This window comes from Apostichopus japonicus, chromosome 18, assembly GCF_037975245.1.
Source record: "Apostichopus japonicus isolate 1M-3 chromosome 18, ASM3797524v1, whole genome shotgun sequence".
NCBI classification, from domain to species: Eukaryota; Metazoa; Echinodermata; class Holothuroidea; order Aspidochirotida; family Stichopodidae; genus Apostichopus; species Apostichopus japonicus.
The window spans coordinates 2,036,998-2,060,733 of NC_092578.1; the positions used below are offsets into that span (position 1 = coordinate 2,036,998).

General features: G+C 33.5%; 1 protein-coding gene and 1 long non-coding RNA gene across 5 annotated transcripts in view; one reads left to right on the forward strand and one right to left on the reverse strand.

Moving 5' to 3' along the window:
• LOC139958504 (adenylate cyclase type 5-like) overlaps positions 1 to 23,736 on the forward strand; it is a 151,697-nt gene that overhangs the window by 46,722 nt on the left and 81,239 nt on the right. The window lies entirely within an intron of this gene.
• LOC139958506 (uncharacterized) overlaps positions 1 to 23,736 on the reverse strand; it is a 133,421-nt gene that overhangs the window by 24,209 nt on the left and 85,476 nt on the right. The window lies entirely within an intron of this gene.

Genomic DNA, 23,736 nt, shown 5'->3' on the forward strand with positions numbered 1-23,736 from the left:
ATTTGTGAAGGACCTATTGATGGTGTTTCATACTTGGGTACCATTAATAGGTTGTTTGCATGAAGTTAATAAAACACTTTTGAATAGAAACAGACAGGGAATTAACATGAAAATTATAAACATGATTATAGCAAGTGATTTCATCATCATGTTTTAATTTAATTTCATGATCATGTTTTAATTTCAGACTTTAACATTTTTCATTTTACACTGTCCTCTTACTATGGCTCAGACCCACCTGGTACAGTATACTGCCCTCTTTCTTATTCTACTGTGTCATTTGACCTGAGCAATTGAAAGCGCCAGAAAGGATGAAAAAAGCTTTCATTTAAATTAGTTTCAATCCAGGGATGTAAAACAATGATTCTTTAAGGTATGTCCACAACTTGGGATTGATAGATATAGCTGAAGTTCAGAGACCACTGATATCTGGACATCTTTTAGAATGGAAAATTCAATTTAAGACTATGAATATATATGTATATATCATTATTTTTAAGTCCTAACATTTTCCCAACCAACTCTCTATTTATCACATTAATATATTAAAGCACATTATAAAAATGAATGGATTTTTACCATGTTTATCGATATTAAATTAATCTTCAAGTTCTATTAAAAACCTTTTTCAGACAAGAACAGTTTATGATATAAATCTCCCCATCTCCCTTTTGACATTATCAAGTACATGCTCTATGTTGCATAGTATCGCGCCACAACCTTTGCATATTTTATGACATTAATTTGATTCAAACTTTCTCATAAATTTGGCATTAATGGTTACACTATATATGCTTCTGTTATTGTGGCTGAATATCTTGGCAACAACATTAATTCATGTGGGAATTTGTTAGTACGCATGTACAGTACACAGAATTGGCAAGGAAGTTTGATTAAATATTTTCTGCTTGATTGAATGGAGCCTTTTGATGGTTTTAATGACAGTCTGTGTATTAATATCAAGTCTATAAGAAAATGGGAGAAGATATTGTTGTAGACATTGTTGACATCAAAAGATGTATTAATACAGTGAGTTAGTTTACCCCTCGTTTTTCCTGTCTCCTATGCACCTATGCACTCTAATCATACCAAGCGTACAAAAGTTAGTAACATTCAAATAGTGCTGCACCTCCACTGATCCAACTTCAGGGTCAACACCCCACTTCCTCATCCTGATCTTCCAGATTTACTAATATTCTGATTCGAAGGCTTACAATTACAATTCCAGTGTGATTTTCATCGACTGGAATCTTGTTAGTATTTAATTTGAAGCTTTGGTGACACTTAAGCTTACTCCCTACTGTAATACCTGTCTTTTCAATAATCAAAACTTAACAGTATGAAATGTTTCCAGAAAGGTAATGAGGGTGGTAGTGATGAGCTTGGCATGCATAGACTTCAGATGTGTGACCTGATTGATTCATTTTGGCTTCGGCTTTGAGTACAATGTTTCTGTATGCTGCCATGTTGGACGAAGTAATTACCGACTTTGCAATTTGCGTTATAGTCATTGACGACTTTGCAATCCACGTTCCCCCTCACAATTTTGCAAGGTCAGTATGTGTGACTTCATAGTGTTCCATTTCGGGACACCAATAAAAGGCTCATATAACCAGAAATGTACAGTACAGGTACCAGTCTACCAGTACCAGTTTTTCTGTTCGTGATGTGCTTTCAATACAGCAACATTAGTTTGTGTCACTTTTTGCGCGTCGCAGGGCGAAACAAATGACCAAACATGCAATTCTTAAAATAGAATTTGTTTTTTTAATAAATAACACCCCGCACAAACCTAAGGCAAGAATTGGCCACCTTCTCTCCCGTAAGTGCTAAAAGATGAATAAGCCGGCGTGGGAAGAAAGAAAATTGAAGCAATGATCTTTGACTGCCAAAGATGGACAAAGTGAATGACCTTAAAAGACAAAGTCCTGAGAATAATCTGTAGCATTGCACTTTTATCTATTTTTAGCTTCTGATGGTATTTACGATATGATGCTTGGCTAAACACTTGTTTAACCCAATTATTACCTAGTTCATTCTTTCTTCCAGCTATAATATTGATAATTTCCAAATTGTTTTCTTCCAGTTTTGCATATGTAAGATCCGTTGTCTCCCCCAGGAGGTCAGTGACACTTGAGTTTTTTGCCGCTGCTGCTGGCAGGCTCGTTTAAGTTTAACGAATCACTGGTTCTCATTTTAACAGATCTCGGGGTTGCAAAGGCATGATCGGATTTTTTGTCTGGAATGCCCATTATCATCGCCTTGTTTCTCTTTCCTAATCATGACTTTCAGAAGCTTGTAACTCTTCGTATGTGTCTTGTTTTAGAGTGATTACATTTACATGCATTCCTATGAATCATCGCTAAAAACTTGAACTGGAATGATGTGGAATTGTTGATATAAAGTGTACTTAAAAATAAAAATGAATAAAACAAAGTCCAGCAAAAGAGACTATTGAATTATACATATTGTATTCAAGCCAAAGGCAAGTTTAATTCATATGCTGGCTCAAATTCACTGAGAGTCTTTAGACCATATTTAGAAACCAAATCTGGAACAAGGATCCTTTTTTTTTAATTAGCATACAGTATATTGTTTTCAGAATTAGTTATTTTTTCAAAAGTGACCAAATATGCTGAAAATAATGAAAATGTGATCAATCGTCCGCCTTCCTTTTTTTTGCCTCCTTCAAAGACTGTTCTGTGCTTTTCTTTTGGGGTGGAGGAGAGTGGAGGGTGGAGGAGAGTGATTTGAGGGTCACACAGAAAAGGCATTCTAACTCTTTTACAGACTATTCCCAAATCAGTTTCTTCAATTCCTTGAATTTCCTTCTAAAAATTCCTTCATAAAAGCAAGGTTGATTGTTTGTAATGTTAAACTGGACAGTTATTCAAAGGTTTTGTTAATAATACACATCACAATATCAGATGTATGTTCCGTCACTCTTTGTCATGGAAATCTTAGATATTATTCACAAAACTTTTCTTATCAATCTCTATAAAAAATCTCTCATATTTCGAAGAGATAAATTTTGTTTTTAATAGACCGCTTTGTAAAAATCTTACCATCTGTTCTACAGCCAACCCGTACACCCTTGATATATGTATCTAGCACAATCGAATGAGCAGTCACGTAAATAAACATAATAGTTTTATGGCATTTCTTCTTGATTAAACGTCAAAGAAAGCTTTAGTTCTCAATCTAACAAAAAATCCTCTAACTAATTTTATATTGATCCTACTAATATTTTGTTTTGTCTTCTCTTGTTGGGTATTTTTCCCGGTCATCTGTTTCACGATAATAATCAAGTGGGAATTCATCTGAGTATTAAAATCTCTTGTTCAAAGCTGGAAAGTCTGGAAATACCTGGAATTGTTACAGATGGAACATTTAGTTGTGCATGATAGGAGCTAAAAAATAGTCAACACTATTTGGAATATTTCTCATATTAGACTTTGGAAAAGGGCAAAGGAATTTATGGCTATAGAATGGGATTCCAGCCAGTGACCTCTGGTTAACAATGTCCAGTGCTCTACCAACTGGTGGAGGGGAGGGGCGGTTTGGGGATGTGGTCAGGGGCAGTCAGAAGCCAGAGTACCTTGCCTTCTGTGTACCAGGGATCAAAAGCCCTAGTTTAATTCGGTAAAACCCAGAAAGTAATTAGACTTGTTTTTTGCAAACTGTTTTCAGTAGGCAAACACATGTACAGTGTACTTCAGTACCAAAGATAATTCAAATTTTAATTTAAGGATATTGTATTCTGATTAATTGTTAATATTATGGGACAAAATCTTACCTAACGATCCTATTAACTAGCCTATACCGAGGGTACAAAGGTTCAGTTTCCTCATATTTAATATACGGAAGAGTCTGAATTACGAAAAGATAGAAACAGTCTAAAACAGTGTAAAAAATTGCCTTGCCCGACCTACAGTACCCCATTCCAGCAACATCACATCTTTCAATTCAAGACAAGAAAATTTGTAACAAGAATAAAACCACATCTAATTCTTCTAATGCCATAACCACAATTTTTGTTTCAATTAAAGTATTTTCAGTCATTTCATTACTCAGCAAAGACATGAATTTTCGGAAGCGTTTGAAGCGGGGAAAAAATATGGTTATAGAAAGTAAAGAAGATGTACACAAAGAATACAAGAAGTGACTGATTAATAAGGTTACTTAATTAAAGCTATCTGTCCCTATATAAATTGGTATTTATAATGTAAATTCTGCTCTCAAACCATGAAATTTGGCAGAAAACTGACTGGGAAATGTCATACAATGAAATAGAAAAATGCCGGAAAATGTAACCCGGAGGTCACTGGTATGAAACCCGTTCCAGCCATAAATTTCTCTTGGTCTTTTTCAATTTAATAAAAATAAGAAAGAAAAAAACAGGAAAATAAATATCTTTTACCTTCAAATTTTCCATGCTCTATCATCTGGGGAATATGATCCTTTTCCATTTCATGACCTTGCATTTGGATCTGTTTATATGTCAGCCTCTATGGAAAAATGCTGACCGTTCTGTTTTATATAAAATAATCAGTAATGAGATTATAAAGTAGATGGAATTAGGTCATGCTTTATTATATACCAAGCAGAGGATAGTTGAGAATACTATTATTACCGGGATGTACGTGTACTGTAAAGAAAGGTGATTTTTACTTCTGTAATTGCACATGGGATAAATATGTTATGCATGCGCTGATGCTCAGGATCGAACGCTCTTTATCACATCAATTCACAAATTGTAAAGATTGATGCTTGCTATCAGGGAAACTCAAATTTATGAGTTTAACTTTAATTTTTGCGTTTATAACTTTAATGTATTCGTTTAACTTTAATTTATGCGTTTAAGTTTAATTTATGTATTTAACTTTAATTTATGCATTTAACTTTAATTTATGCGTTTAACTTTAATTTATGCGTTTAACCTCACCAGAACAGAGTGTTTAGCTAAGAGTGACATGAAATGTCAAATTTCTGTGGTATACTGATGACATTTTATATGCCACATTCTAAAGCACAGATCTGTGGATATTAACAAGGCAGAACTAGCTAGCTCTGCCAAATCCTTCTGTAATCTTCTTTAATTTATGCTTTTGACTTTAATTTATGCATTTAAATTGTATTTATGCGTTTAACCTCACCAGAACAGAGTGCTTACAGTAGCTAAGAATGACATGAAATGTAGTCAAATTTTACATGGGATACCAATGACATTTCATGAGTTTGTGAATTTATATGCCACGTTCTAAAGCACAGATCTGTGGATATTAAAGAGGCCGTCCTAGCTTGCTCTGCCAAATCCTTCTGTGGCCCTCAAGGTTTTCAAAACCATATTGAACGTGTCCCACAGAGCCTTATGGCAAGGAATAACATGAAATATGTACATACTTTAGGGGAGTGCCTAGGGCATACTTGTAGTAAGATCTATTTATTTTTCAGCTCTTTTTTTTTTTACCATATGGAATATAGTAGTAGTCCTGTTGTAGTACTGAGTACTGTAGGTACATCCTCAATGTGCTGAGCCATCCAGGTGTAAAATTTAAATGTGACCCATCTGATCAATTTTGTACCCAACCCAACTCTGTTATAAAGGAATACTTCACATTAAACCATAAAGCATAAATATCCTTCTACAGTAGTAAAAATGAAATCATAACACAGGAAAGAAAGTTGAAAATTGAGAGATAAGTACAAGGTAAAATTTTGATGGTACAGTACCATGTTGCATGTAATTTAAATCTTGTTTTATAATGCACTGCTCTAAAAGTAAAACTTGACATTAACCCACACATTATGGGTTGATTTTGCCACAGTTAGACAAAGAGAAGAGCTCATTACACCCATCAGATGATGGCAGAGAATACAACCTTAGTGTTGATCTGAAGAGTTTTCTTGTATCTCCTCATGTGTTAAAGCAGTTACTGTTGCATTAAATATATTATTTCAGTGCAAACTTTTACTGTACACCGACTAAAAAGCTTCAATTCTATTTCTGATAATCCCCACAATTTTATACCAGTCTGGCACAGCTGGCATTTCATTCATACTCTATGTAATGTTATGAAAGAGTCCTGATGGTGATTATATTTATCAAAAATACTTGAAATCACTCAATTAATTGCTTACTAGCCAACATGTGATCGTTCGGTGATGAAAGAAGCTAGCATGGTTTTGTTTTTACTGTGATCAGTAATCAAGGTTATTTGTATCATACTTGGTAATATTGTTTGTAACATTACTGTAAATTTATCTGCAGCAATTAGTTGCCAAATGTTGCACATGCAGGCTCTCAAGTGGAATTTATAGCTTTACAAAAACCACAAATCATTGTAATTGTTGCCAAGTGCTATCAACATCTAGACATACATACTTGTTAGTACCCAAGGGATTTTTCATGAAACCCTTTGAAAATCTCTCAGTTACTTCGTTACGCATCAAATTCGAACAGGTAACATTTGAGCAGTAAACAACAGGATCCAATTAGGAGGATTTCATACAATGAAAGGACAGTAGAGTAGTTGTCATTCTCCTCGTTGGTTGTATAATGGGACAGTTTGGTTGATATAGCTTGTGTGGTAATGTTTGTGGTTCTTTCCTTATATCAATTATTATTAATTACCAGTCACACATTTCTACTACTGTAAGTAGCAGTGGTTTAGTATTCGAAGTGAAACAATCACTTGGCAAGTTGGCATCACATATATGCTTGAACAGAAACTAGAGGTATCTATGCAGGATATTTACAGGAATATCACAAGAGTTAAAAAGTCTGCTAGTTTTCCAAAGCAGTGTATTACTGTAGCACATAGTCCGAACCTAAAATTTCATTGGAGTTTACTGTAAGACAGTTCCATGAATGTAACACACTTTTGTGTTGTAAAACTGACCACAACTAACACCAATGTTAAAGTGTTTGTATTGAATGATCCATATTGAGTTATCATACAGACCACATCATGGATACTAACACCAATGTTGAATGTTGGAAGTAATGCAACATCAATTAGTGTTATAGGATACATACTGACGACATCATTGGTACTGTTAAATACCAATGTTAAAGTCCACATCATTAACAGTGTAAAACACCAATGTTAGTCTTTGAATTGATGTTGTTTGGGGCAAGAATGACTCAATAGAATGTAAGAAATGCGACATCAAGTAGTGTTACGTTATATGATACATATTGACCACATCATTGATACTTATATACACCAATGTTAGAGTCTTTGCAGTGATGTTTTTGGGATAATATTGTCTCAATAGAATATAAGTAATGCAACATTGAATAGTTTTATAAGATATACTGACCAATGTTAAAGTCTTTGAATGATGTAATAATTGGAATAAGAAATGTTTAAACAGAATGTAAGTAATGCAACATCGATTAGTGTTACAGTATTTGATACATAGTTTTAGACCTGATCATTGATACAATTAACCACCAATAGATGTTTCTGTCATAAGACTGTCTCAATAGGAAGGAAGTGTAAACACAATTACAGTGACTTAATATTGTAACATCAATCACTATACTAACCACACTATCGATACTAACACCGATATTTATAAAGTTGTAAGATGATTTGTTTACTGTACCTCGAATCCTCGATATTAAGTTATTAAATGATGGTTCATGATACTATCCACACTATTGATACTCACACCGATATTTACAAAGTTGTAAGATGATTTGTTTACCGTACCTCGATATTTAAGTTATTAAATGATGGTTTGCAGGGATCTTTCGAACACGTCAACCATCTTCATCAATTATTCCATTTGCTGAGCAACAACCCATTATTACTATTTTTTTTTTATCTCTTTAGAGTTTTGATTTGATTAAAAATAGAATCTGCTCTATGGCCAGAGAGAAGGTCAAGTTTATCGGACAGATAAAGATATCAGATTAGACCTAGAAGGTCACAAACAGACCAGAAGATACTGTAGTAATATATGTTATTTGTCTTGTAACAAGTTACATGCTTGTTTGTTCCATAACAGATACTGTATCATCAAATTAAAGTGGAAAGGAAAACTTGTAACAGCTGGCTATGTTTTCAATATGAACATTAATTTTGCATCATTTATCTTCATGTCCAACATTTAAATTACACTGATGTTGGATCTCATATATTGGCTGAAATTTTTCAATACAATTTTGTTTATAAATGACTTTCATGCTTTCAAAAAATAGAAGAAAGGACTGTTTTTCTTAAAACAAAATACTGTGTATTATCTATAAACATCCATAGAACATGTAAGGACCATTAAATGCAGGAAAACTAATCAAGGATTGATGACAGAATCATGCTATATACCTGAACCATAGACAGCAATACTTCCATGCCTCTACTAACGTAGTACAATATGTTATAGCACAAAAAGAGATATATGTAAATGCAGCCTGCACTGATACAGAAAATATTCATGACATTCTATAATATTTGAAATTGCCTTTGAACCAATTAAAGCTCATTCTGTAATTTAAGTACAGAATGAAGACCACATCTATTAATCCTTGTTTAATTGTATAGATCTGATGTTAAAATACTAATAAATAAATGGGAAGATTTAATCATGTCTTCTACAGTTGCAAATATGTTAAGTCCCAGCTATGAACAGATGAGTAGATTACTTGTTTTCTTTCAAACCTGAGATTTATGTAGGCCTTTCCTAACTTCTTCTATTACACCTCCTTTTCTTATTTTTCTATTTGCTTATATGTTAATATCTTTCCAACTTAACTAAGTTCTATACTCACAAAGTTAAAAAAAAGAGAAGATTTTGCCTGAATTTCCTGTAATTTCAGCTGGTTTAGAGTTTAATTATTATGCAAGTGCATGGCGCCTATCTCTAATTACTGAAGATGTTGCAGATACTTGATCTGTAGATATACTGTAGCTTCTCTTTCTGTTAATTATGCAAAAGCCTTGGGTAAATGCACTTTTGGAATTAAATTGTCAAATTTAAACAGGAAATCATATTCAAATGAAGTTTTACGCATTTCTATACTTATACCTTGGCTCCATAGACCTAGAAAATAAGTCAAAATATTACAATATTGAAGAATGTTGAGATATGGAACACAGTTTATTAACATTGCTGACAGCCAATTCGAAAGCTTATATTTTTCTGTAGGTAGCATATTTATGAACGTATACAATTCATCAATTCAGCCAGTGAATGTATTTGATGCCTTTTTTGATATGTTACCTTTGGAGGGGGGGGGGGGGGGAGAGCGATGGAGGTGGTTTGTGGCCAGATTACACTGATTACTAAATTGTGAAGATCTATGAAGCTTCATGCAAAAATAGATAATTTATTTACTTTGATAAACATGGTATTTATGGAATATATTATTTCAGAGTATGATCTCTTTATCAATTGAATAGATACAGTGGTGTAGCTAGAATAGTTGGCATCCTGGCAGATCCTACCTTTGTCACCCTCTGCAGGGGGGGTGCAGTCCTGGGTTTAGTGGAGGGGTATCTCTTTTTGAGCAAAAATCTTGTTTATGTAACATGGCTAAGATGCAAAATTGTACCGTCTTTGGCAAAGCTTTGAACTGATTACACAAAGATTTACAAAGGTAGAGACGTTTTTTGGGGGGGAGGGGGTAGCTGTGGCATGGCACCCTCCCTGACTGGTACCCGGGTTGGACAGCCCCCCCCCCTCGCCACTTAGTATGCCACTGACTAGATTTATAGCTGTCAATGAAAGAGCATGTTAGATCTCTCTCATGAGATTCTACACTATAATACTTGTCATTATACACAAAAAAGATAAATAAAAAGCAAATGCTTTATAAGAGAATGCGACTTTAACCAAAAGGATAAAAACAGAAATTTTATGTTTGTTGGAGATAAACTTTTGAAGTTTGAATTGTAACACATTATAGTTCCTGTCATATATTTTGACACAAACCAACAGTGTAATGCAGACATGAGAATTGCATTTAAATATGTATTTGAATCAGTTTTATCATGGAGTTTGGATATCTGCTAAAAATAAATATTATGGTCACATCGATTGAAACATATGCAGGAGACTGTCATCTACCTTTGGGGTTTCCTGTTACTGAGAAATTTGTCTAACTAATTTGATCATCTCCGGGGTTTGAGGAAATTTTGACGGAGAAAATCCCCTGGCAAAGTATTCTTGGCTGCTTTGTCAATCTTTAGACAAACTAAATTAAATTTGTTAGTTTTGCAGGTGGACTATAACCACATTCGGTTTGAAAATATCATTTCATTATCATGTCATGAATATTCATGTATAAATAAATAGTGTCATAAGTGTTCTAATGTGACAGTTTTTAGTTACATTATCATACATTTAAGGTTCAGATCCACACATTGATAGTTTGCACATACAGTATATGTCAAACCTATTTGGAGTAAATTCATTAAAATTATAGTAGGGTTACAAATTCATGAATATGCATTCGTAAATATACAATCTTAATAATGTGAAGGTGTTCATTGTTATATAGATATATTTATATGTATATATCGGTTTATACTGAGATATACTGATCTACAGAATATTTTACATCTTTTCCTTGCTTACCGATCTCCTCACAACATCAGCACTCTTGTTCTACCATGCCTAGAGTGAAAAGGCAACTGTTTAACACTGTACACCCTAATCAATTGGTCACTAATTGTCATTGTCCTCCTACACATTCTTTCAGCTAAATGACCAAAAGTGTTTACTTAGTGTACTTTGTGATCAGGTCCAATCAGCTTGACTGTTAGCCATCTGGACATCTTTCAATGTGTACCATGTTTTGTTACCTCTTTTCCCTCCCCTCCCCAAAAAAAAATCATGTAAAATGTAGTAGGTTGATTTGCATAATTTATGAATATTCATAAATAACCTATTAAATAGCTAATGTATAATGGTTCTCAGTAAATCCTTTTAAATGTCTTCGAGGTACTGAGATGAACATCTTTAAAGATCTACTTTCAACCTATTATTAACTATGATATGCTGTGGTGGTTTGTGATACACAAATAACTTTAGAGAAAAATATTTTAGTTTGTAAGGAATTACTTTGCTCTTTCCTCCATAATTGACGGAACTGTTCATTTTCACATCCTTTTAAATTTAAGCTGTGGTTAATCACAGTTCTTCTTCAAGTTTGGGATCCTCCAGTTACCCCTGCATCCTGTGGTAAATTTCAATCTATTTAACCATGTAATATTGCATTCTCTCAGAATAGATCTGTAGTTGGCAAAAGTTCAAATTTATCCCATCAGCAGTGCTCAACTTCAATTTTTTACTATATTAAGCGACAATTACAGTAACAACGTTATAAAAAGATCTTGGTTTTATCAGGTTATGTCACCATAGGATATTGACCTTTCAAATGGCATATTAAAGAGCAGGTCACTCCTCGGGAAAATATCCGTCTTGCTCCAATCAAACACTCATATTCATGTGAATTCACCATTTCTGGTGAGTTTTTTCCTCGAAAAATGTCTTCAGGACACGCAACAAGGACTAAAATTTATGCATAATTTACGCTGAGATGAAACCTCCGCAAGGCAGTCGAGTGGTTGTGCTTAAATTTGCTTCTAACGTGACCATTTCTGAATACTTGAATAGTCTGAAGGGATGATGTGAGTTCGATAATTTCAGTGCATTATGTCATGCCTTTAACACTGATCACTCTTGTGCAGTATCCATTGTCAATTACAGCTGAAATTTTGCACTTCATTCAGGTTGGCATGTTTATAAAGAACTTTATAGGTATCATTAAAAGTAAACAAGAAGCAACAGTTCTGACCAGAGAAGAAAAATTAATGCTGATTGTCTGAGGCCATATAAGGAGTAGAAAGATCTAACTAAGATCAGTTCACTCTGCACTTTTAAATGTTAACTTCTTTTGTTTGTGTTTTCTTTGTTTTTTTTCATTTAAATTGCACTCAGTATCCTAATTAAGTCCCTTAGTTATATGATTTAATTATTACCCTGATAAAGTTAAGCAGTTCCAATAAACATCTGTAGACATGCATATATTTCAAATGATGAATGAGCTTTGAATTTGACAACTATTCGGTGTATAGTACAGTATATAAATATTGGACAATGATACTGATAGCTAGGTGACCATTTTAAGTCTTTCTAGCAGATTTTAAGCAGTAGAAGCTATAGGTAAAACTAGCCAAACTTTTATCTTATGATTTAGTTAAATTTAAGAATGAGTAAAACATTTTCTTTGAATAAACTATTCCCATGTATGCAATCTTATTATGACAGAATGTTAATTTTATTTATGTCATGCTCATAATTATATGTTAATTATGCAGATCAATTAGAAACCAATTAATGAGTCAATTCAAAGAAAAAAGCTGCCATGCACTAAGCTCCCAGGTTGATTATGAAGTATTTATATTCCTTCATTCCACTCTTAACTGTTTCTTATCTACCTCACCCACCGTGTGGAATTGGTGAACTTCTGATTGGTAAGAGGGGTGGAGGGGGGATTAAGTGGGCATTGTCCCCTAAAGTTGGATGTACAAAGGAGGCTCGTTGCTACCAATTTTGTAGCAATAGGTAGATAGGAGATCAGTTATGTAGAGTCGTGGAGACAGGTAAGTATTTCGTTCTTAAAACACTCAAACCTCCTTAAGTTTTTGCAAAATCTAGCACAGTTTGATCAGTTTGCACAGTAACGAACGTGTTTGCACCATATTACTTTAATATGATTGAAAACCAATTACCCTGTACTGTAAGTCCTTGGAAACATTCACTTCATTCAATCAGACTTTATTTTGTCATTTCACTTGACATAATAGTTATTGTTCAACTGTGAAAATTCATCTGAACTTGCCATGACTGGCTTGGGATGTGGGACTTCATGTTAATATCAATTTAAAACAAAATTAGGGAAAATGTTATTATTTGTACAAACGAGAGGCCCTGGTAAAAATCCCAATAGACAAAGTATGTGTTTGATTCCCTTACACTGTTTTGGCCTTTCTGTTTCCATTTTTTACCATCAGCATGAGCATACTGTCAGTTAAATATAAATTTTACCCAAAAAAAGATTTCTGAAACATAATGATACAATTTCAATAGATTTAAATTGGAGTATACTTTTCTCACCTAAAATTTTTTGAACTGTAATTAGATCTGGCAAAAATGAATGCATTCTTTTAATCTAACAGCCAACCATGTCATGTTTCTTAAGGGGAATATGTCCTTTAAAAATGTCATTCTAAGGAAGTAGAAATATCCAAAAGAGAACCTTCAAAATTCTATGATTCAATTTTTTTTTATCCCAATGTATTTAATGCATGTTTATCATTTATATCATAACCTTGTACGTGATGTAACTGCTATCGAAGGATGTATATGCTGGCATTATTCAATGCAGGTGTTTGGCTGAGAGAAGCTGTTAGATTTACTAAATATAAACTCTGTACTCGTGCGAGTACGTCGTCGGTAGTTTGTATATATTCGAACAGCCTGTATCACTGTTGTTTAATTAGTTTACACCATTTCCACGATGGGTATACCAACAGCTGAACTCACTGCCAGTTTCAAGGTTCTCTCTTTTTTCCTTTTTACTTTTGTGGTCGTCATCGATGAAGCAATTCTGTTCATCCAAATATTTCCAGATACAAAACATGATCTTACATGGAAGTAAAAAAGCTATATAGAAGTCTGTAATTTGGTACACAGGCTTTGTGTAACATGAGCTATTGGTGATAGAATTTTGAAGCAAAAATATCGAGTGCGATCAGAGATATTTTGATTCAAAATTAAATGGTAGATGAAGAGAGGCGATGCTAATCACATGCTACCAGCTGCAAGGCCTGTGTTTTAGGGTAGTGTACGTGTAGAGTATGCAAATGTTGTGAATAAAGCATACATACGGTACGTTATTTAGCATTAAAATACAGATGAAGAACTGTGTTGAATGTAAAAGACAGGCTCAGAAAAAAAGTAATAATTGCCTGATGAAAGAGGAAGACATGCTACAGCATCCTGGTGAAATGTGCTTCCAATTTGTATGTATGGCATTTGTGAGATATTGTTAATCGAGATTGTCAAACAGGTGTGATGTCATAGTTGCCAACTGACAGTAATTTTTTTTTTTAACTCTAAAATTTTACCTTAATTATAAACCCCATTTCTTTGTATTCTTTTGTATAAAAACATGATTGTCGATTTAAAGATAATTGAAAGAACTTTACGAAAGTGAACATCAAATCCCAAACAAGATTATTTAACATGCACGCACATTCAGATCACATAAATTTAAGTACTGTATGGTAAGTCTTACAATTTACAAATATCATAATATGACAGAGAGAAGGTTTGTAACTATCTGTCTGTCTATCTGTCTGTTTGTCTGTCTGCTGTCTGTCTGAGTTTACATTATCATCATTTCAACAGTAAGGAATAGTAAGCAATCTTGTTTATGTTAATTATGTTTATGAAGTGTTGTTAAATTTAGGGGAAAACTTGTCTGACATCTGTTTTAAACCACAAATATGTTCAGTTAAATGTTACTATTGTTTTTTTAGATGTCATATTACATCCAATCAATTTTTGTACCCTGGTTGATTTAACAATTTCGTAGATCATTGCGATATATCAGCAATTATATATATTCGCTTTATACTGATCGTTGTGTACATTGAAGTGTAGATGTCTTTATAGTTTCATTAAATGTAACTTAAAGGTCATTATAAGTTTTGGGCCCAACTTTTGGCATGTGAAAATAATTTATGCTAGAAGTTTTCAAAATTAAATATTTTCCTGGTGGTTCTGTATCTCCAGATTACCTCCAGACATTGAGGAATCTTAATTTTAGGCAAATAAATATTTCAGTGAGTAAAAATAATATGATAGTTACATCACCAACTGCCAAAAAATAAACAGTTCATTGAAAATACTACTACTAATCATAATAATACAGGTTTTAATATCTGGCGCATAAACATTAAAAACATCTCAAACAAAAAGAGAAAAAGAAAAAGTATAATTACAGTTGCAAAGGATAGAATGCATTATGACAGGAAGATAAAGCTAATATCAAACAGTTGAAAGATGTTGTAGACGCAACATGTGGATGACTTTATTCCTCTCTGCTTAATACCTGTCTCCTAAACAAACACACTCCCATCTATTACAGTGTATCTTCCCACTGAGCATGCTCATAATCAATGTTTATGAATATTCATAATGGGTACATAGTGGTGTATAATCCATCCATACAAGTATATGGAATAGTAAAAACCGTCAGAGCCCCCCCCCCCCTCCTTTTTTTACCCCCAAAAATTATCAAAATTTTCACATTACAGTTTTGGATCAATATAATGCAGCTTTTTGAGTGGAATTGACCTTTAATAAAATCGTTACTGTTTGCCTTGTGGCTAAAGATTGTGGAGGATTAAAATCAATAATTTTCAAGCATAACAGATTTTCACACAATAATTGCAGTTATATGATCTCAAATAATGTCATCTCATTCTAAAATATACTGCAATGAGCTATTATCAACAAGCTTCAGGCACATGACTGGCATAGCCATGAAATTGGTGCCAATTAATAAAGTATGTTACATGTACAAAAAAGTTTACATTAAATGTGATAGAGATTTGATTTAGATTTTGAGAGAAACTAAGAGTTTGCACTAGATCTTACATTTGATAAACATTTAAAATGTATTCTTATCAAAAGTAAAAGAAGAAAACACAGTTGTCATGGTGATTAGATGAGTATTTTTTGACTAGGATATTTGCCATGGTTGTTGTTCATAACATTACATTTTTGTGTTGGATTTGTTATAATCTGTTGTACTTACATAGATGCTATCACTGTTATAAAGGTCAGACCATTTTTTCCCTGTGATGTCAGTCCATGTAAGGAATTTTGTCAAAAATGCAATTCTGCAAAAGTTTTGTAGGGATGTGCGTTATAATATTAATGTTTATTTTTATAGATTTTTATAACTATGCTAATTTGATGCATAGTTGAAATGTATAATGGTATCAAATTATGTGTGAATTTTACATCAAGCTTCATTGGTCAGAATGATGTAATGTTACAACCAAATTCAGAATGTAGCTCTAAATGTTACTTACAATACAATACAGCTTAAAGGTAGTCAGAATAGGCCCCAAATTATAGCACGCTATAATTGCTAGAAATTAAAAAAATGTACTTTCCTGAAGGTCTTAACTCTCCAAATTGTTCTCAGACATTTGTAAGGAGCACACAAGATGATTGAATGTCCCAGTGAGGAAAATTTCCTCGAAGGTTTTAATAAAAACAGTTTAAGAATTTTGACCAAAGGTGGCCATATTTGAATATCTAGCATATTTGGGTCCAATACAGCATACCCTTTAAACTGTACCATGGATGAATGAAGGGTACAATTTGTGGACAAAGAGTTGATATATGTTGCTTAATTGTGGGATTGCTATGCAGTATAGGATTGCTCTACAATACAGGGTTGCTATGTAGTATATAGGTTTGCTTTAGAATACAGGATAACGTTATGCTATAGAATTACTGTAGAGCAGGTTGCAATATACAGTACAGTGTTGAAATACATTACAATACAGGGATCATACATGTACAATACATGTTTGCTCAAGTGTTGGATTGCTATACAGTATAGGATAGCTGTATAATACAGGGTTGCTTTATAGTATTAGGTTGCTCATACAGTATAGGGTTGGTATACAGTACAGAATTGCTGTAAAATGAGTTGCTACTTATATAGCACACTCAGGGTTAGCTACGGTATGTTGTCTTGGTTTGCTATATAGTGCAGGGATGCTACAATGATTTCAGTTGCCCTGGAAACTTGGAACGTATAAACACAATTTCCAAAAATAATCACTGACACTCTATACAATGTAATTATGTAGTACAAAGGGAAATTCAGCCAGTGTTTAGTGCCTCTGAGATTTTCCAGTAATTATATCATTCACTTTGCAAAAACTTAATTTTCTCAGCATGCATTTCAATACAGGTCTGTATGTATTATACTGTGTATTAATAAATTGCATCACATGAGTACAGTCTTCCATCTGACAATGCACACATAATCTAGTTCAGTTTTTATCCAAAAGAGTGGGTACATGTTTGCCAATACCATCGTTAACCTTAATACTGTTTTGTTAAACTCCTAAATTGACAATTAATGAGTGTTTGAATCACAAAGCTTGAATCATTAAAGGAGGGTGAATCTTGGGTCAGCTCACGATTCTCTCCAAACAAGAATCGATGCTGAATTGTAATTCGTGGATGATATAATTTATGATAAAGCAGCGCTAAATGGGTAAAAGAGAAGTAAATAACATTTTATGTAATTGGCGCCACAAGCAAAATCCCAGTTTAATACGTCGATGTACATTCTGGAGGCTGTTATCTTCAGTTTCGAATCGCTCCATCTTTCTTAATCCCGACCGATCAAATACCATTTCCTGGATGATCAGTTAAACCCTACCTCACAAATTGGCCTAACCAGCTCTCTGATATCGCCTGATGAGAACTGTGATTTGCTTTGAGAAGAGATGCCGTTTTTGTTGATTATCTGTATATATCGAGACTGTTTAATATCCTTTTATTTTACAACTCATCATACAATAGGAAGTTACAGTTTCATTGTATAGGGAAAAGAACTCTCAGACCTATAATGAAAAGGTTAAAAAAATATATAAAAATAAAAAATGGACAGATTGTCATATAGTCTCTTCAGTTTTACTCATTTTAAATCTTATTAAATATAGTATATACCAAAGTGGTGAAAGGTCAAAATAGTTGTACCGGGAAAGAAGTTGATGGCATACTGGTGTATGATAAAATCTTCAAAGATATTGGCATTAAACTGAAGGCTACAAATTTCTGGATTTATTGTCATAACAGAGCTTTCCAGCTTTTAGTTGGTAACAATCTTTATACCACCATATGTTGCAAGGGAGGACCGGTCAGAAACCAACAGTATCTTCCGTATAATGTATAGAAATAGGGGTCTTAATTGATGTCATTGGTAACAAAAATATCTTTGCTCATTCAAAATTTGTTAAAATTTCTAGATCCTCCATTTTTCCAGCATTGAGAAGGTTTGTTTATCTTGGTGCTCTGTTTTGGTTGTAAGGTAAAGATCAAAAGTTTAGGGCGCTGGGCCCTAGGGGAAGTGGGGTGGGGATGTATCATTAATCGTGATTGGTCTCCTTGGGTATTAAGGGCCTAAAAAGTAAAACTAAATATAGGATCATGAGATAAGTTGCTTAATTTTCATGGGTACTATTTAAATTCAGTAATGACTGAATATGAATTATTAAATTTTGAATTATAATTTAGTAATAGTTTGTTAAATTTCAGTGATCTAGGTTGTCGGAATACTTTTACAGTTGTTGAAGTTGTTCCCTGGTACGGACATGACTAGGTTCAAAGAATAATAAAGTTCAGGGATTCAGCAGAATCATGATAAAACATGCTAGATATTATACCCATGCTGTGGCCAAGTGGATAAAGGCAGTGGCATTTGAAACAACTAGGCTTAGCAATCAGGAGGTCCCGGGTTCAAAATCCTGGCCAGGTCATATAGTAAGGTGGGTTTTTCATCCAAGAGAAATCTATGGTTTTCACATCTGAAATTATGACTTTCTATAAACTTGAAAAGATTCCAAATCTGAGTTAAAATGTTGAATTCGAAGCCACCCGACTTTAAAGTTGTAATCCATTAGCCCCTGCGGGCTTCTCCAACATTCGTGGTCGCTTATTAAAGCTTCGTTAAAATGACTGACTGATTATCAGATTATCAGAAGCCTTAATGAGAGTTTAAGATCTGTGAGCCTCTCGAATGTAGAATACAGACTGACCTGTATAAAGGTGGGCCTATTTAACCTGAACGTAATAACAACATCACTACATAATTGCATAATCACATAACACCCAGTGGCAGAGCTAGGGGTATTGGTCAGGGGGGGCGAGAATGGTCTGTGGGGGCACTTTCGACACTTTCTAAGCGCAGCGCCACCACAGGTTGGCGCGGAGCGTACAGAAATTTTTTGAGTAAAGATAATCCCTAGATCGCCGGAAATGACCCTTTCCGGGCCTTGCTAATTTGTGACAAATTTCAATAGGTAGATGAGAGCGCAATAAAAAAGTCAATAATCGCGAATAAGTAAAAAGTGGTAAAAGGTTGAAAAGGGCGCCAGCAGTCCATTTGAGTCCGTCAGGGGGGGCATCCCCCCCCCTGACTGTATGGACGCTCCGCCACTGATAGCACCATAAGACATTTATACATAATAACATACAGGTGTGCAATCAGCGTTACCACAACACTACCAGGCCAACATAACAACAGTGTAACTATCTGACGAAAAACTGCTCAAGCTTGAAAATGAAATAAAAAGTCATTTTTGAAATGAATGCTCAGTGACTCATGGTCCACCAATGTGTGCAACTAACATTTCACTATTAATAATTTAATTTTTACTTTATTTTAAGACATCTGTCTCATTTTAGCCTATATTTAAACATTGATTATTACATCAACTGTCATCCTAATGTTATCTAATGTTACATGTAAATCTAATTTACAATATCAAAAAACAAAAAGGTTGACAGATGGTAATAAAATTCTCCATGCAAGCCAGAGCTTTTTTCAGAAGCAGAAGTTTTTAGGAGAAATCCACAATTATACAGAATGTTTTAATAATCGACAGTGAATATGTTGTTTATAATCAGTTCTGGGATTACTTTTTTCATACTCTCTATATGACAGGGAATATATGTAGTATCTCAATGTTATGTAGCAGCTAGTTTGATGACTCATAGTTTGTCTCTCATAAAATACTATGGTTCCTGTACTAGTACAAAAACTGTACATTTTTGCACTTGTGTAGCAACCTGACCATTTTTCGATGCGAGACTGGATAAATTAATATATTTAATTATGGATTATATGATTGTATATATCTGGTAAAGATATCTTTTGCAGGATGTTTACCTACTATTGGCGAGATGAACGTGAACAAAGCCGTACAGAAACATCATAGATGACAAATATCTCTCTATTAAGACTAACTTTCCATTCCATGCTGGCAAGAGTCAATGATTTGAACTGTTAAATGCCACAGGTTGATCCGACCAAAAAGTGAAACACAGCTGTTAGCAAACACATTTTCAAACACATGAATTTTCTGTGTGAAAAAAATAATCTAAAACAGAACAGTCTATAGGTATGTCTTTAAAATATGTCAAAATTTGAAGAAATTCCTCATATTTGCTAGTTATTACTGTTATAGGAAAAGCAATACAAATTATGATTTTTTTTCTTCCTTCAATCAGTTGAAAGTCAATTCACCAGGCTTCGAAATGTAAACTGATGATTGGTATCAGTAACCTGGTGACAAATTTCTGTCTTAAAATGTCGTATAAATTAATCTATCAGATGAAGGAGGCTTCTGTCTATATTTTAATATGGACTATGGAAATAGGAGGTATTTGGCAGTGAAATAAACATGGGTGTTTAGAGTAGGTGTAAACCTTATTTCACAGGGAAACCCTTGCATTTAGGTATATCCTTTTCACAAACACATTCCTGATTTAATTATGCCATCTAGTTCCATTAATATGTTACACATACAGAGGTATTATACTCAATATCTTGTCCCTAAGTTTATAAAACTCAAGATATGGTTGACTTGAATGGAACCTATTTTGACTGCATGCAAGCTAAAACAATCTATTCTAGCCTGCTATTCTAGCACAGTAGGTGATCTGTGGCAAAAATGGCAAGTGTTCTTCAAATGCTTTATACTTTCCTCAAGTATTTATAATCTTCTAGTATTTTTACTGTCTAGCCTTGAAACGTGATACATTTCGGATATTGCTTAGCTGTCAAGGTTATCTCTATTTTTAGAATTTCATCAAAGTGCAATTTTTTTTGGGTAAAAATATAAAATTCCTCTGTAAATAAACGGAAGTTAAATAATATAAAGAAAATCAAATAAATTCAGCTGAATTGCCATGATATGACGCCATTCACTTTTTTGTTGCCAGATGCAATCTCAAATTACCAATATTCATATTCAAATTACCAGAATTCATTTCTTCGTCGTACAGAACACTACAAGGTTGTGGTTTTGTCCTTCAGATGCAGAAACTTTCCAGCATATTTATTTAGCAGCAGCATATTCCTTTAACAGAATACTAAATTAATTTTTTATGGTGAAGCATTTTCACCCATTTCCAGCTTTATCTAGTGCAACTGTGCAATATTTTGAACAATGTTTAATCTCAACTTTGCCAATTAACCTGCAAGTTGTCTTCACCAAACAAACATTGATACAGTACATTATACTTAAAATTTTACACTTTCTTCTTGATCGTCTTTGCCATATATAAACACTGCCATTCTATAATTTAAAAAAGTGATAAAAAAAAATCAAATTCATGACAACTTGATATATTTTTTGTTTCTTTCAAGGTTAGATAAGATTTTTTTTTCTGTGCATCTTAGAATCTCAGCAAAAGTAAACTTGGCACAGTCTGGTTTTGTCCATTTCTGTTTTATTTGCAAGAATTTCTCTAACAGCTTTCCCTTGAGATGAGCTGTAAATGTAACAAGTAATTTTGATTGAACTTGGCCTTGTGTTCCATAGCGCCAAAAATCAAGTTTTTTTCATTCCAAAAGTCGATACTGAATACGTATCGTCCTTGACTTACCATAAGATAATCTTGTCTGTTCTTTTTTGCCCCTTCCTTTCTTGTTCAATGCTCTGTAATTATTTGTGTCGGACGACGTATTGATCACGACTCATGTTGACAAGTTACAGTAAATTTTTTAGATGTTGTTCAGACGAATTTAAAAGAAATAGTCTGGTATATTTCCTGACATGGAGATGTTTCCATCTTCAATTACTGATAATTATTATTTCTTTCAATTCATTTCCATTCACTTCATAACTCTCTTACCCTACATGTCTCCTAACCAAATGCACTCCCATCTACCCCTCCAGGCAAATAACAACTAATAACATTATTGCACAAAGATTACAGTTTTATCATTATTAAGTCTGCTTAAAGAAACTTTTCTGTCAACTTGAGCTTATGTAATATATATGAAAATAGAAAATAAACCCCAAAAACACAAAGACAAAGACATTTTACAGGATGACTTTAGAAATGAAATTAATATTTGATATGTTGTAGTCTGACCAGTAAAATCCACTTCTATCAGTCCAGGTTGTATTTCTAGACAATAACACTTTCAACTTTTGAAAAATGCTCCTTTAAATAGCTGAGGTACATCAGTCAAAGTGACTGGACTATGTAGTCTATACATATCATGAGTTCTACAGTATTCCTCAGAGGCAATATACAAAATTCACCAGGCAAACATTTTCATGGCTGCAAATGATGACGTGTTTATAATGTGTTACAAATTTTGTCGAGGAGATTATGACGTTGAATATCATCTAAGGGTGCTTTGTTGTTTATATGAAGTTAAAAGGAACATGTTTTAGTTGAGTTATTAGAAATCATTAGATTAACATAAAGACCTTCCCGGAGGAACCGACCTCAACATTTTAGCATAAAAGGAGCACTCCAGATATTTACAGCATATTTTAAAAGGTGAATAACTCGAAAACCAGAATAGCTAGAGAAATAATTGCTTGCACTCAAATCTCAAATGTTCCCTTTTTTCTTGGATTTATGCAAGAATATAAGAATTTTACCACAAGTCATCTTTTAAAAAGATGCAGAAGACATTTCAAAGCATTCACAGAGAGTCAAACTTGGGCCTTGCTTCTGCTCTATGGAAGTATCAGGACGTAATATTAATGTAGAATTTGATGGATTATAAACCTCTATATATCAATGCATCCCTTTGAATCTAATACATACATGGAGTTAGTTATTATGCTAGTTAGTTACAATTTGTTTCTCATGGATACCGTGCACTAAAATCATATTGACGGTACCTCATGCTGCACAAAATCAATCTTGGTGGCTATCAAGTGGCATGATAGCTCTAAGTAAGCACGGTCTGAACAATAGCTTTTGTTCGTTTTGACTGGTCTTATTCAGTCTCTTTTCAAACACGTATCTCTTTTTATTGCCAGACTTTTTTTCTATTGAGATTTTTTTTTTTTAATGATTGGTATATCAGGCCTTAGAATTCTCATTTAGTGTTTAAGTTTGTTTTGTGTTTTTTGGTTTCTTACATTGTTTGGGACAATAAACACAGATGTCATTCAAGGAAGACACTCTATATACGATGCAGAATATTTTCCAGCATTTTTATGAAGCAATCAACTTCAGCCAGCCACTGGAATATATCCCTTTTATAGAGTATCAATGACGCAGTGTTATGACGTGAAAAGAAACATGTCATGTTGAACTGTATGTATGTTATTGAAAATTAAAAATTAGTAATAATGAAAAGTAATGAAAAGTAAGAAAAAAATTTGGTTTGTTTTTGTAATTCTTAAGGAGAATATAAAAAAAAAATTAATATTTATAATAATGAATGTTTCTATTTTGAAAAGTTTTCTAAATGTGGTATCATTTTTCAGAAAGATGATGTAGATCAAAGACAGTAATTTTGAGTAAAGTTTTTTGTCCCTGATATTGTGAGATTATTTTGTTACGATAAAGCTGTAGGTTCTCCTTTCATGGGAGGTAAATGATGATGTCATTACATTTACTTCTCTCCTCACTTACCTGTCTCCC